Consider the following 14,775-nt stretch of genomic DNA (forward strand, 5'->3'; position numbering starts at 1 on the left):
GCCTTAACTGCTCCCCAAAAGAGTGAGCTATCCTTCTTTAACGAAGCATCATATAGATTGGTCCAAGCCAGCTTGCATCTCTTTCTTGCTAAATAGTATTCCTTCCTGCAACTCCTAACTTTTTCAGAATCCCTCCTCGTACTATGTGAGGCCTTTTTCAGTTGGGAGTAGGCCTTTGTACAGTCAGAGTTGAACCATCCATTCTTGTTGGATTTAAAATCTCTGTTGGGGCGCTGTAAGATTTTATGGATTATCCTTGTAATATCGGCAAAAGAACCCAGTATGTCTAAGTGTGATGCCTCTTCCTGCAGACACTTTAAAATTGGAGTTATAGCCTCCATGATTATTTTCTTATTAGTGACCGCAGGGTAGGCATGGGCGGAAAATCCGTTCCGCTCGCGGATTTTGCGGATTTTCGGGAAATCCGCAATCCGCGAGATTTGCGAATTTCCTGCAAAATCCGCAAATCCGCGAGCAGCGGATTTTGCTCGCACTGCTCGCACTGTTCGCGTGAGTTCGCGCCCCGCGAATAAGTGCGAAATTGCAGAAATACGATCTAAGCAAAACTGAAAGTAACTACTTACCAGGTTCAAAAGTTCAGGCACATCATTAGTAGCCATTTCCTGTAGTGCTTCCTGAGGGGCCCCTCCAGAGTTCAGTTGCCAGTTGAAACTATTATGTGACCCTGCTCTGAACCTCAGAATAGTTACACATATGCCACAAAGGTCATGAATTACAGCTAAGGGAGACAAGCAGGAGCCAGGCTGGAAGTTAAAATCCATTAATCAGCCCCTAATTCATTATTGTCAGTTGGGGCAGGGCAGGTGTTGTAACTAATTTTGCAACAATGAAAGCACTTAGCAAGTGCAAAAGATCACTAATCAGGGCGCACTAAGGAAGCAGGTGCCAGCTAAAAAAATATTCTGTGACACATTAATCAGCCCCAAATTAATTCAGGTCACTTGAGGCAGGGAAGGTGTGCTTTGCTTTGCCGAAAATAATGTACACTGGACAACCAGAGGGTGTGGTGATGAAACAGAGGGTGGCATGGGTGGGCCAGAGGGTGGCATGAGTAGTCAGAGAGTGGCAGTGGTGACAGAGAGTGGCAGTGATGAAGAAGAGTGTCCCAAACAGGTTGGACACGTAGAAACAACAAGTTCGCAAAACTTGCGACCCAACAGGTAAGTTCGCAAATTGCGAAATTGTAAAAACCCTCGCGAACTGGCAGAAACACGGGCGAACACAAAAAAAAAAAAATCCGCAAATTCGCGGGAATTCGCGGATTTTGCGGATTGCGAATCCGCAAATCCGCAAAATTCGCGAACGCGAGATCCGCAAAATTCGCTCATGCTTACCGCAGGGTCGCTCTTAGCCCATCGAAGGGAATACCCATTTTGTCTATACAATACCCACCCTTGAGTCCAGGCTAAGCTCTCTACCAGCGAGCTTGCCTTTTTATGAGGGAGTAAAATGTTAATACTGAGCGGGAGATGGTCACTGATCCCAACTGTATGGGTAGCGAAATCCGCTACCCAGGTTGCGTAGCTGTTTGAACAAACAATGAATCGATCAGGGTACTGAGTCCTCTCCCTACAAATGTTGGACTAAAATCAACAGTTAGAGAAACCTAGGTTATGTGTTGCCATGACTTCGTTAAAGCTGCCGCCCCCATTAGTGTGAATAAAGTGGGGCTGGTGGTCATCATCATCAACCTCACAATCGCCACATCCACTCAAGAACTGTTGGCAGAGGTTGTGATGAAAATTGCAGCCCTATATGAGGATGCAATCCTTCCCTGAGTTATCGCTCACACTCTTAACGTCCTCATTGAGTCACGGAGCCTATCACAAACCTGGCCCTTATCCAGATTATTATACATGTTAATGATTGTTAACTCAACCAGTGAGGACATTTTGATGACAATAATTTGGTAATAACTGGATGCTTTCACCATTTTTATCCCAACTGCCCCCAAAAGATTTGTGACATACACACAGATCCCACCTTTATTCCTTCCATGACTTGAGTAACCCGCAGGAACATGAAACGTTTTAAAACCGCTAAGATGAATTTCCTCCAAAGACCATGTCTCCTGCAGGCAAAGGATGTCAACATTTTTAATGAAATCTACCCAAATTGGGTTAATAGTCTTGGAACGAAGACCGGAAATATTCCAAAATACTACCCTCGCCCGTCCCTTTACAAACGACTCTTGGGTGCCATGGGTAACCACACTCCCTGCCCTGTGTTCCTCCCCAATTGTTACTATGGAAACCGGGGTGACACCTCCATCACTGCCAGAAGTTCCAGGGCCTAATTGCGGCAGTTTGTTCAGCAGTACTTTTTGTGCCTGTTCTGAGGTGGTCATTCCCGTGTCAGCATCCACGGGGGGTAGAAAATGGGGAGCAACCAATTTTAAGGTTTGTCGTTAGCATTCCTAACCTCGTAAATGAATACTCCCTCATGCCCTGGATCTTCTATAATTGGGGGCGTTGGGTAGCTGGTTGAAATACTACATTCCCGGGAGACCCTTGCCAGTATAGGTAAATCTACTTCATCTAGCGAGTGTAGAGGGGCAAACCTATTTGTAACTTCCAAATTATACCTCGGTGGATTGTTAAGAGGGTGACCAAAGGGGTGAATATTAAACTTATTTGGCATTTTGGGATAGTAGAAAAACCAAGTGGGAGCACATTTATGCCCGCCGTCCGCCTTCTATTATCCCCGTCCCGATCCAAGATTTCTTTGACTAAGGGTGGGGAGGCAAATGATAAAACTAAGCAATCCCCAACAAAGGACTTATTATTTGGGGCAAGCCACCTTACTCGCTTGCCATTTTAAATGAATGTAACATATCTCGTGTTAATCCCGTTTTCTGACCCAGGAAATGAATAGCTTTGTTTCTCAGTGTTTCCCAGTTTTCCCTCACCCCGTCCTCCACTATGGGAACGTTGGCCAAAACCAACGTATAGGGAGCTGCCGCGGGTGGGAGGTTCAGATTTGGCAAAAAATAGCCGTCATCTTGGTAAGGAAGTGTACTACTCCCTGTTTTTCCAGGTCCATCTACCGTGGGCATGGAAGAACGATGCCCACTATTATTTTGACTGGCAGAAGTGGGCGGCCTAACTTTGTGCGGACTGCAAGGCCGGCTAGGCTGAGTGTTGCTAGTACTACTAGGAGCAACCTGTTTACTGTGTACCTCTTTCCCTTGCACTGTGAGTATTGTCAAACACGAATATGGTGAGATCAACTATTGACTTCATGATGTCTCCATAATCAGTGTAGTTTTGGCCCTTGCTTAAGCGTTCATCGTTAGTGGATTTTGGACACATTTTTCTTTTGTTCCTTTCTGCTTTTTCTTACCTCTTTCCCTATATGTGATTTACTTTTACTCTTTAGGACATTTGGGGTTGCTGGAAATTCATGGATCTGAGGTACTAAAATAGTGTGGGGAGGATTCTTGTCATGCATACTCTTTTTTGGCAGGGGAGATCAGAGCCCTCTAGGTCAATTACAGAAATCTCGTCGCTACCCTGCTGTAAACACACATTGTGGTGATCCAGGGGAGATACATTTGCTATAAAAATTGCAGGTACATCACTCAACTCGTTTCTAACAGGTTCAATGATGCTTGTTGCGGACAGCCCTATATTGAGTTTTTCCTCTACGTTAGAAATTCGCTTCTCTATGGCTCCTACTGCACCCGTCAAATATTTCATTAGGGTCGTACTCGACTCTTTAACAATAGACGTTTTCTTGCCCGGTGGGCTAGTGTGTAGCTTTCTTTTCCCCATTTAACAAAAGGCCAGTTAGTAACTGCTATACCCTGATCGGTTGATGGAACTATACCCTTGCTGTTGTTTCACAAAGTTGGTACGTACTTATGAGTAAACAGCCCTGCACGCCCTCGCCACTTACATGTACAAACTAGACACAATAGACAGAGTGCACAAGTAAATATCCGGGTATTTAACTTACAGTGCGGTTGATAATTATCACCAGCTTTCTTTCCTGGTCCCCCTGTTGGCCCTCTAGGTTGATTAGCAGACCCAATAAGAATATGGGGTTGCAGACCCCGAGTCGATTATGGGTTATTGCAGACAGCAAGGATTACATACAATAAAGTCTATAGTGTCATTTACCCGTGGTTAAGTATTTCAATCCGCTCCAAAGCTAGTGATGAAACCAAAAGACCTGGTCCAGCCCAGCCCAGCCTCCTCCGGCCTTTGACGGGCGCGGACGGGCCCGCCCTTGGCCCGGGCTTTGCCCGGGCACGCCCGTGCGCGTCCCGCACCGCGGGAGGCGTGCTGATCTTTTAAGCGCCTCCGGGTGCTTAGAGGTGATGTCAATCAGGTGCGCGGCCCCCAAAGCACCCTGGGAGGTGTAGTCTGCTGGTTCCGGTGCTGCGTGGGCGGCAGTTCACTCCGGCAGGCGAGCCGGACCAGCAGCGATACTGCTGATGTCCCCAAACAAGTAGGTTTATCCAGAGAATGCAAGTAAAAGTGTCCCGCGTCGCAGGAGGCGCCCTGATCTATTAAATGCCTCCGGGCGCTTAGAGGTGGTGTCAATCAGGTGCGCGGCCCCCAAAGCACCCTGGGAGGTGTAGTCTGCGGGTCCCGGTGGTGCGTGGGCGGCAGTTCACTTCAGCAGGCGAGCCGGACCAGCGGCGATACTGCTGATGTCCCCAAACAGGTAGGATTATCCAGAGAATGCAAGTAAAAGTTTCCCGCACCACGGGAGGCGCCCTGATCTTTTAAGCGCCTCCGGGCGCTTAGAGGTGATGTCAATCAGTTGCGCGGCCCCCAAAGCACCCTGGGAGGTGTAGTCTGTGAGTCACGGTGCTGCGTGGGCGGCGGTTCACTCCGGCAGGTGAGCCGGACCAGCGGCGATACTGCTGATGTACCCAAAAAGGCAGGAATTATCCAGAGAATGCAAGTAAAAGTTTCTCGTGCTGCGGGAGGCGCCCTGATCTTTTAAGTGCCTCCGGGTCAGGATCGGACGTGGAGGGAGGCCCTCGCCTGTTCAGCTCTGACGATGAGGGCAGTGACGCACCTGCGTCTTGAGAAGGCTCAATGACGCCTCCAATAGTGACTCCTCAAACAGCTAACACATTGATATAACAGTCTAGTGGGCGCCCAGGACACACAGTGAGAGTTGCATGACCCGGAACTGAACCGCGTGCATGCACAATGGCATCCAGTCACCGGGATGTAGAGCGGCGACCGTCAGGACTTATTATGATGATTATAACACAAAGTCACTCTAATCCAGTGAAAACAATCAACACTCACTGTGATGCAAGGGGGCACATTCCCGCAGTCTTTTATGAATGTGCAGCCGCACCGGCAGAAGTCAGGGAGAGGAACCGCCACTACCCCACAACAATGAACTAAAGTCTACCTATGATGACCAGTTTGAACATATTGCCTCCATCAGTAGGTCCCCCAAGTTGGGACTGTTCCCCAGAGTTGCAGTTTGTCCCCCTTTCTTTCCTAAATTTCCCAGATATCCTTAAGCGGGTGAGATGTGAAGAGACTGGACAATACAGAGTTCTCAGAGACGGTGAGCGGTGGGGGGAGGGTGGGGTGGGTAGGGGGAAGGGGACAATACAGCTAGAGAAGAACGCGGATTGTTCGTGTGACACGACACATAAAACACCAAACACAGACATAAAATTCGTCACACTGAACGTCAGGGGTACACAGCCATGCCATGGCTCCTAGGGGGAGACTACAACTGCGTACTAGATTTACACCTAGATAGATCACATTCCCCACCACTATACTCGCCTGCGCATTAACAAACTGACCGCTTCCGTAGATGGGTAGAGCACTGGTCACTAGTGGATGCCTGGAGGGCGCGGAACCCAGACGCCAGGATGTACTCCTTTCACTCCATCCCTCACAACTTGCGAGTTAGACATAATAGGTTCCTGTGCTCCACAGACCTCTTACCCAAGATGCAATACGCTTACTATATGGGAAGGATAGTGTCGGACCATGATGCACACATAGGGACCCTTAGATGGAGACCGCCCCAACCCCCAGTCCCAACATGGAAACTGCCCCAAGACTGTCTCACTGATCAGGCCTTTCGCCACATCCATGGGGAATATATCCAGGAACATTTTCTACGGAACGCTGGCTCGGCCTCCTCCAGGGCAATAGAGTGGGATGCATATAAGGTCAGCGCCAGAGGACAATGTATCCAACAGGTGGTGGGGGTACGGAGAACACTAGAACAGACACTAAACGGAGCAGAGAAAAGATTGGCAGACATGTCCCGAGACACGGACCAGGGGATGGCCACACTAGCGCAGCTCTCAGTGGCAAAACTCTTACACGCAGAGGCGCCACGAGACCTACGCAAATACAACTTCGGCGCATATGCAACCAGGGCACACAGGGAGGGCAATAGAACGGGAGCGTTACTTGCATGGGTAGTCAAACAGGAAACGGCGTCACATCCCATCACAGAGCTCACAGTCAGGAATGGGCACCTAAAACACTCCCAAATCGACATCTTACACATATTTCAGGACTATTATACAGAAGTATACCGTGCCCCGACACCGGAGACACCAAGTGAGCTGGCACAATTTATGGACCCATCGCCTATGCCCACAATCTCCCTGGCAGATAGGAATGATTTAGACAGCAAAATTACACCCTCCGACATAAAGCATGCAATCGGGCCGTTAGCAAAGAAAAAAGCGCTGGGTATGGACGGATTCCCACTAGAGTACTACAGCACGTTCGCTGCCCAGATAGTGCCCCACCTAGCATCCACATACGACGACACCCTAACCAGAGGCATTTTACCGGAGTCGTTCTGCGAATCGGTGTTGGTGACATTTCCGAAACCCCATAGAGACCCAACACTCCCGGCCTCTTACAGGCTGATAACACTTCTGAACGCAGACTGCAAGATCCTGGGAAAGCTGTTGTCCAATTGCTACAGTCAAATTCTCCCAGCCTTGGTACATCCTGACCAATGCGGCTTCGTGCCACGATTTAATACTTCGCATAATTTACGTAGACTGTTTCATATACAGGACAGGGTAAAAGACAGATTCCCACTTGCGGCGTGCCTGATCCTTGATTTAGAAAAGGCATTTAACACACTGACATGGCCCCCTCTGTTTGAAGTCCCTTGGAAAATAAATATTGGCCCAACACTGATGGCATACACAAAGCTCCTATACAGAGGCGTCACCTCTAGGGTGAGAGTCAGCAAACTTATCTCAGCCCCATTCCCGGTGGAGAGGGGGACTAGACAGGGGTGCCCCCCCTCCCCACTCCTTTTTGCACTGGCAGTGGAACCCCTGGCCATACGATTACGACGAGAGGGGGAAGCATGGGGTATCCCGATAGCGGAAACACTACACTGCGTATCGCTATATGCAGATGATCTGCTGATATACGTTCGGGACGTAACAGGCAGCTTCACCTCAATATGGGCAGCTTTACAGGAATTTGGAGAGACCTCCGGTCTCAAAGTCAACTGGGGAAAATCAACAGTTTACCCACTCGGTCCCCAATTGGCGCCACAGAACATAGAGATAGGCACACAGACATTGAAGTGGAGCGAAGCGACCCCAGATATCTGGGAGTACGCCTATATCACTCCCCGGAGGACCTCTACGAAGGTAACCATTGCAAAGTGTTAGCAGGCCTACGATCAGCGGTGGGCTTCTGGAAGACACTACCCCTGGCACCTATTGGGTGGGTAGCTATAGCTAAAATGATTATGGTTCCCAGAATGCTATATTACTTCACAAATCTTCCAGTGATCCCACCTCGTTCCTCCCATGATGCGAGTGCACAGAATGTTGAAAGGGCGGCTGCTATACTCCCCACTGCTTCCCTTGGTGGGCCTCCCCCGAAAGGAAGACTACTACACCGCGAGAGCCCTGGAGGTATGGACCGATCACAACGTGACGGAAGTAGAAGCTCTGTTCCACGAAGGGCAACTAAAAACATATGAGGACATGGTTGAATGGCACGACCTCCCGCAGGGGCAATTCTTGGCAGATAGGCAACTCTTTGATAGCGGTCGCCAATGCTGGGACCTTCGAGATGGGGAAGCCCCAACACACCCGGTACTGCACACGATATTACGAATGGGGGCAGGCAGACACCTGGTAACATGGCATTACAAAGCGATCGGGGAATTGACCAATGTCTCCCTGGACGGATTGAGACATTCGTGGGAGGACGAAGTGGGTCGAGCCCTCCACGACAAAGAATGGTCCCTAGCCTCAGAATACCCTAAAAAGGTTTACAGGAATGGACGTTTCAAAAACATACAGTTTAATATCCTGACACTAGAGGCGAACTTCAGACACATGTTCTGGGACTGCCCATCCATACAAGGCTATTGGGACAAAATACATCGCACACTACAAGCAATAGTCAACCTGCCACACATTACCACATAGGAGGAGTGTGCCTTTGGAATTTACCGAAAAAAAGACTGATAAGCTGCAGTGGCGATTCGCATCCCTAGCTATCCTCCTAGCAAAAAGAAACATAGCCATGCACTGGAGAGCCTCTACAGGACCCCCAAAAGCAGCTTGGGTGGGAGCGGTGAGCAAATGGGGGGCAGCGGAGGAAGAGACCCTGAGAGAGGAAGAGGTGAAAGGCACACTTAAACACCCAATCTCTATGGAGTGGGTGCAACTATTAATACAATTTAAACACGGACCGCGGTAGGCGCCCTGATCTTTTAAGCGCCTCCGGGTGCTTAGAGGTGATGTCAATCAGGTGCGCGGCCCCCAAAGCACCCTGGGATGTTTAGTCTGCTGGCTCCGGTGCTGCGTGGGTGGCAGTTCACTCCGGCAGGCGAGCCGGACCAGCAGCGATACTGCTGATGTCCCCAAACAAGTAGGATTATCCAGAGAATGCAAGTAAAAGTGTCCCGCGTCGCAGGAGGCGCCCTGATCTTTTAAACGCCTCCGGGAGCTTAGAGGTGATGTCAATCAGGTGCGCGGCCCCCAAAGCACCCTGGGAGGTGTAGTCTGCGGGTCCCGGTGGTGAGTGGGCGGCAGTTCACTCTAGCAGGCGAGCCGGACCAGCGGCGATACTGCTGATGTCCCCAAACAGGTAGGGTTATCCAGAGAATGCAAGTAAAAGTTTCCCGCACCACGGGAGGCGCCCTGATCTTTTAAGCGCCTCCGGGCGCTTAGAGGTGATGTCAATCAGGTGCGCGGCCCCCAAAGCACCCTGGGAGGTGTAGTCTGTGAGTCACGGTGCTGCGTGGGCGGCGGTTCACTCCGGCAGGTGAGCCGGACCAGCGGCGATACTGCTGATGTACCCCAAAAGGTAGGATTTTCCAGAGAATGCAAGTAAAAGTTTCTCGCGCTGCGGGAGGCGCCCTGATCTTTTAAGTGCCTCCGGGTCAGGGTCGGACGTGGAGGGAGGCCCTCGCCTGTTCAGCTCTGACGATGAGGGCAGTGACGCACCTGCGTCTTGAGAAGGCTCAATGACGCCTCCAATAGTGACTCCTCAAACAGCTGACACATTGATATAACAGTCTAGTGGGCGCCCAGGACACACAGTGAGAGTTGCATGACCCGAAACTGAACCGCGTGCATGCGCAATGGCATCCAGTCACCGGGATGTAGAGCGGCGACCGTCAGGACTTATTATGATGATTATAACACAAAGTCACTCTAATCCAGTGAAAACAATCAACACTCACTGTGATGCAAGGGGGCACATTCCCGCAGTCTTTTATGAATGTGCGGCCGCACCGGCAGAAGTCAGGGAGAGGAACCGCCACTACCCCACAACAATGAACTAAAGTCTACCTATGATGACCAGTTTGAACGTATTGCCTCCAGCAGTAGGTCCCCCAAGTTGGGACTGTTCCCCAGAGTTGCAGTTTGTCCCCCTTTCTTTCCTAAATTTCCCATATATCCTTAAGCGGGTGAGATGTGAAGAGACTGGACAATACAGAGTTCTCAGAGATGGTGAGCGGTGGGGGGCAGGGTGGGGTGGGTAGGGGGAAGGGGACAATACAGCTAGAGAAGAACGCGGATTGTTCGTAAGACACGACACATAAAACACCAACCACAAACATAAAATTCGTCACACTGAACGTCAGGGGTATGCATACAGCTACGAAACATTACTCTGTCTACGCCTATGTTAAGAGGCAACAGACCCAAGTGGCCCTCCTACAGGAGACACATCTGACAGAACAGGTAGTAGGCCGCCTGCACAAAAAATGGCGGGCATACTCTTGTGCCACTGTGTACTCCGCCTTCATCAGAGGTACACTTATATGGATAAGACCAGGGGTGCCCTTTAAGGAACAAACTCGACACATAGATAGGGAAGGGCGATATGTAAGCATGACAGGGCTATTAGAGGGTCAACCTATACTCATAGGATGTATATACGCCCCCAATGTGGAACAAGACCAGTATTGGGAAAAACTTACAAACGTGCTAGCTCACTACACAGCCATCCCATGGCTCCTAGGGGGAGACTACAACTGCGTACTAGATTTACACCTAGATAGATCACATTCCCCACCACTATACTCGCCTGCGCATAAACAAACTGACCGCTTCCGTAGATGGGTAGAGCACTGGGCACTAGTGGATGCCTGGAGGCGCGGAACCCAGACGCCAGGATGTACTCCTTTCACTCCATCCCTCACAACTTGCGAGTTATACATAATAGATTCCTGTGCTCCACAGACCTCTTACCCAAGATGCAATACGCTTACTCTATGGGAAGGATAGTGTCGGATCATGATGCACACATAGGGACCCTTAGATGGAGACCGCCCCAACCCCCAGTCCCAACATGGAAACTGCCCCAAGACTGTCTCACTGATCAGGCCTTTCGCCACATCCATGGGGAATATATCCAGGAACATTTTCTACGGAACGCTGGCTCGGCCTCCTCCAGGGCAATAGAGTGGGATACATATAAGGTCAGCGCCAGAGGACAATGTATCCAACAGGTGGTGGGGGTACGGAGAACACTATAACAGACACTAAACGGAGCAGAGAAAAGATTGGCAGACATGTCCTGAGACACGGACCAGGGGATGGCCACACTAGTGCAGCTCTCAGTGGCAAAACTCTTACACGCAGAGGCGCTACGAGACCTACGCAAATACAACTTCGGCGCATATGCAACCAGGGCACACAGGGAGGGCAATAGAACGGGAGCGTTACTGGCATGGGTAGTCAAACAGGAAACAGCGTCACATCCCATCACAGAGCTCACAGTCAGGAATGGGCACCTAAAACACTCCCAAATCGACATCTTGCACATATTTCAGGACTATTACACAGAAGTATACCGTGCCCCGACACCGGAGACACCAAGTGAGCTGGCACAATTTATGGACCCATCGCCTATGCCCACAATCTCCCTGGCAGATAGGAATGATTTAGACAGCAAAATTACACCCTCCGACATAAAGCATGCAATCGGGCCGTTAGCAAAGAAAAAAGCGCCGGGTATGGACGGATTCCCACTAGAGTACTACAGCACGTTCGCTGCCCAGATAGTGCCCCACCTAGCATCCACATACGACGACACCCTAACCAGAGGCATTTTACCGGAGTCGTTCTGCGAATCGGTGTTTGTGACATTTCCGAAACCCCATAGAGACCCAACACTCCCGGCCTCTTACAGGCCGATAACACTTCTGAACGCAGACTGCAAGATCCTGGGAAATCTATTGGCCAATCGCTACAGTCAAATTCTCCCAGCCTTGGTACATCCTGACCAATGCGGCTTCGTGCCACGATTTAATACTTCGCATAATTTACGTAGACTGTTTCATATACAGGACAGGGTAAAAGACAGATTCCCACTTGCGGCGTGCCTGATCCTTGATTTAGAAAAGGCATTTAACACACTGACATGGCCCCCTCTGTTTGAAGTCCCTTGGAAAATAAATATTGGCCCAACACTGATGGCATACACAAAGCTCCTATACAGAGGCGTCACCTCTAGGGTGAGAGTCAGCAAACTTATCTCAGCCTCATTCCCGGTGGAGAGGGGGACTAGACAGGGGTTCCCCCTCTCCCCCCTCCTTTTTGCACTGGCAGTGGAACCCCTGGCCATACGATTACGACGAGAGGGGGAAGCATGGGGTATCCCGATAGCGGAAACACTACACTGCGTATCGCTATATGCAGATGATCTGCTGATATACGTTCGGGACGTAACAGGCAGCTTCACCTCAATATGGGCAGCTTTACAGGAATTTGGAGAGACCTCCGGTCTCAAAGTCAACTGGGGAAAATCAACAGTTTACCCACTCGGTCCCCAATTGGCGCCACAGAACATAGAGATAGGCACACAGACATTGAAGTGGAGCGAAGCGACCCCAGATATCTGGGAGTACGCCTATATCACTCCCCGGAGGACCTCTACGAAGGTAACCATTGCAAAGTGTTAGCAGGCCTACGATCAGCGGTGGGCTTCTGGAAGACACTACCCCTGACACCTATTGGGTGGGTAGCTATAGCTAAAATGATTATGGTTCCCAGAATGCTATATTACTTCACAAATCCTCCAGTGATCCCACCTCGTTCCTCCCATGATGCGAGTGCACAGAATGTTGAAAGGGCGGCTGCTATACTCCCCACTGCTTCCCTTGGTGGGCCTCCCCCGAAAGGAAGACTACTACACCGCGAGAGCCCTGCAGGTATGGACCGATCACAACGTGACGGAAGCAGAAGCTCTGTTCCACGAAGGGCAACTAAAAACATATGAGGACATGGTTGAATGGTACGACCTCCCGCAGGGGCAATTCTTAACAGATAGGCAACTCTTGGATAGCGGTCGCCAATGCTGGGACCTACGAGATGGGGAACCCCCAACACACCCGGTACTGCACACGATATTACGAATGGGGGCAGGCAGACACCTGGTAACATGGCACTACAAAGCGATCGGGGAATTGACCAATGTCTCCCTGGACGGATTGAGACATTCGTGGGAGGACGAAGTGGGTCGAGCCCTCCACGACAAAGAATGGTCCCTGGCCTCAGAATACCCTAAAAAGGTTTACAGGAATGGACGTTTCAAAAACATACAGTTTAATATCCTGACACTAGAGGCGAACTTCAGACACATGTTCTGGGACTGCCCATCCATACAAGGCTATTGGGACAAAATACATCGTACACTTCAAACAATAGTCAACCTGCCACACATTACCACATAGGAGGAGTGTGCCTTTGGAATTTACCGAAAAAAAGTCTGATAAGCTGCAGCGGCGATTCGCATCCCTAGCTATCCTCCTAGCAAAAAGAAACATAGCCATGCACTGGAGAGCCCCTACAGGACCCCCAAAAGCAGCTTGGGTGGGAGCGGTGAGCAAATGGGGGGCAGCGGAGGAAGAGACCCTGAGAGAGGAAGAGGTGAAAGGCACACTTAAACACCCAATCTCTATGGAGTGGGCGCAACTATTAATACAATTAAACAAGAGACAACAGTAGAGAAGGCACCGGAGCCGACACAACCCCCACCCCGCAATTCTTCCCAACACCCCAGGTCACAGGTCTCAATGCCAGCCGAGTGAAGCCCCCGCTGAGAGGATAGAATAGGACAGGCAGTCAATACTACTGAGACTATCGTCTGCTCCCATGACAGATCACTCATTCCCCATCACGGGTGGCACGCGACCCCACCCCCTAGGCCAGTACCAGGCTCACATACCGCCTGCCACAGCCACCTGTCCTCACTCGCCCCTTGTACTCCCCCTCCCCTCTCTTTTGTGAGACGTTTCTTCCCACAGTTTCCAGTTAAGTTCCAGGCGGCGATTCAGAAGCCGACCTATTCACAGAGCACTACCGATTGAACACGCAGTAAAGGATGATCATACACAGGTAGAGGGGAGGAAGTTACACCAGCCCTCGCCATTATACAACACAAGGGACCGGACGCAATACTGCACAGCATCATGTAACAAGACGATTTATTAACAGATACCTGAGAGATGATGTGTTACCATATTTGTAGGAATGGAACCCGAATGATAATGATGTGCTATAACTGTAGCTGATGTGTAATCAATAACTTATGTGATGATTGACCTGTGACCTGTCTGACGTCCCACATGGGAATCTGTAAAGTAAAACCCTAATAAAAAGATTTAAACAAAAGTCATTCAGGGGTGTCACAATGGAACTATACCCCTTGACAAATCTTCTGTAGTACCCAGTCAGGCCCAGGAAAGCTCTGACCTGAGTCTGGGTAGTTGGAGCAACCCATTCCATGATGGTTTGGATTTTGCTCTGCAATGGTTGAACCTGGCCTCCACCTACAAGGTGGCCCAAGTACACAACCTGACTCTACCCTATCTGGCACTAAGTAGCCTTGATAGTTAGGCCTGCCTTTTGCAGGGCCTCGAAAACATTTCACAGGTAGACCAGGTGATCTTCTCAGGTGGAGCTAAAGACAGCAATATCATCTAGATATCCTGCACTATAGTCTTCCAGGTCTGTTAGGACTTTATTCACCAACATTTGAAAAGTGGCAGGTGCATTCCTCAGACCAAAGGGCATTACCACAAATTGATAGTGCCCACAGGGGTTGAGAATGCTGTCTTTGGCTTCACATCATCAGCTGATCTGATCTGCCAGTAGCCTGCTGTAAGATCAAATGTGCTCAGAAATTTGGCTGAGGCCAACATATCTATAAACTCATCTGCTTTTGGGATTGGATGGGCATCAGTCCTAGTGACTGCATTGAGACCTCTGTAGTCAACACACAACCTCATCTCTCTCTTACCACC

This window comes from Lissotriton vulgaris, chromosome 1_1 (assembly GCF_964263255.1).
Source record: "Lissotriton vulgaris chromosome 1_1, aLisVul1.2, whole genome shotgun sequence".
Lineage (NCBI taxonomy): Eukaryota > Metazoa > Chordata > Amphibia > Caudata > Salamandridae > Lissotriton > Lissotriton vulgaris.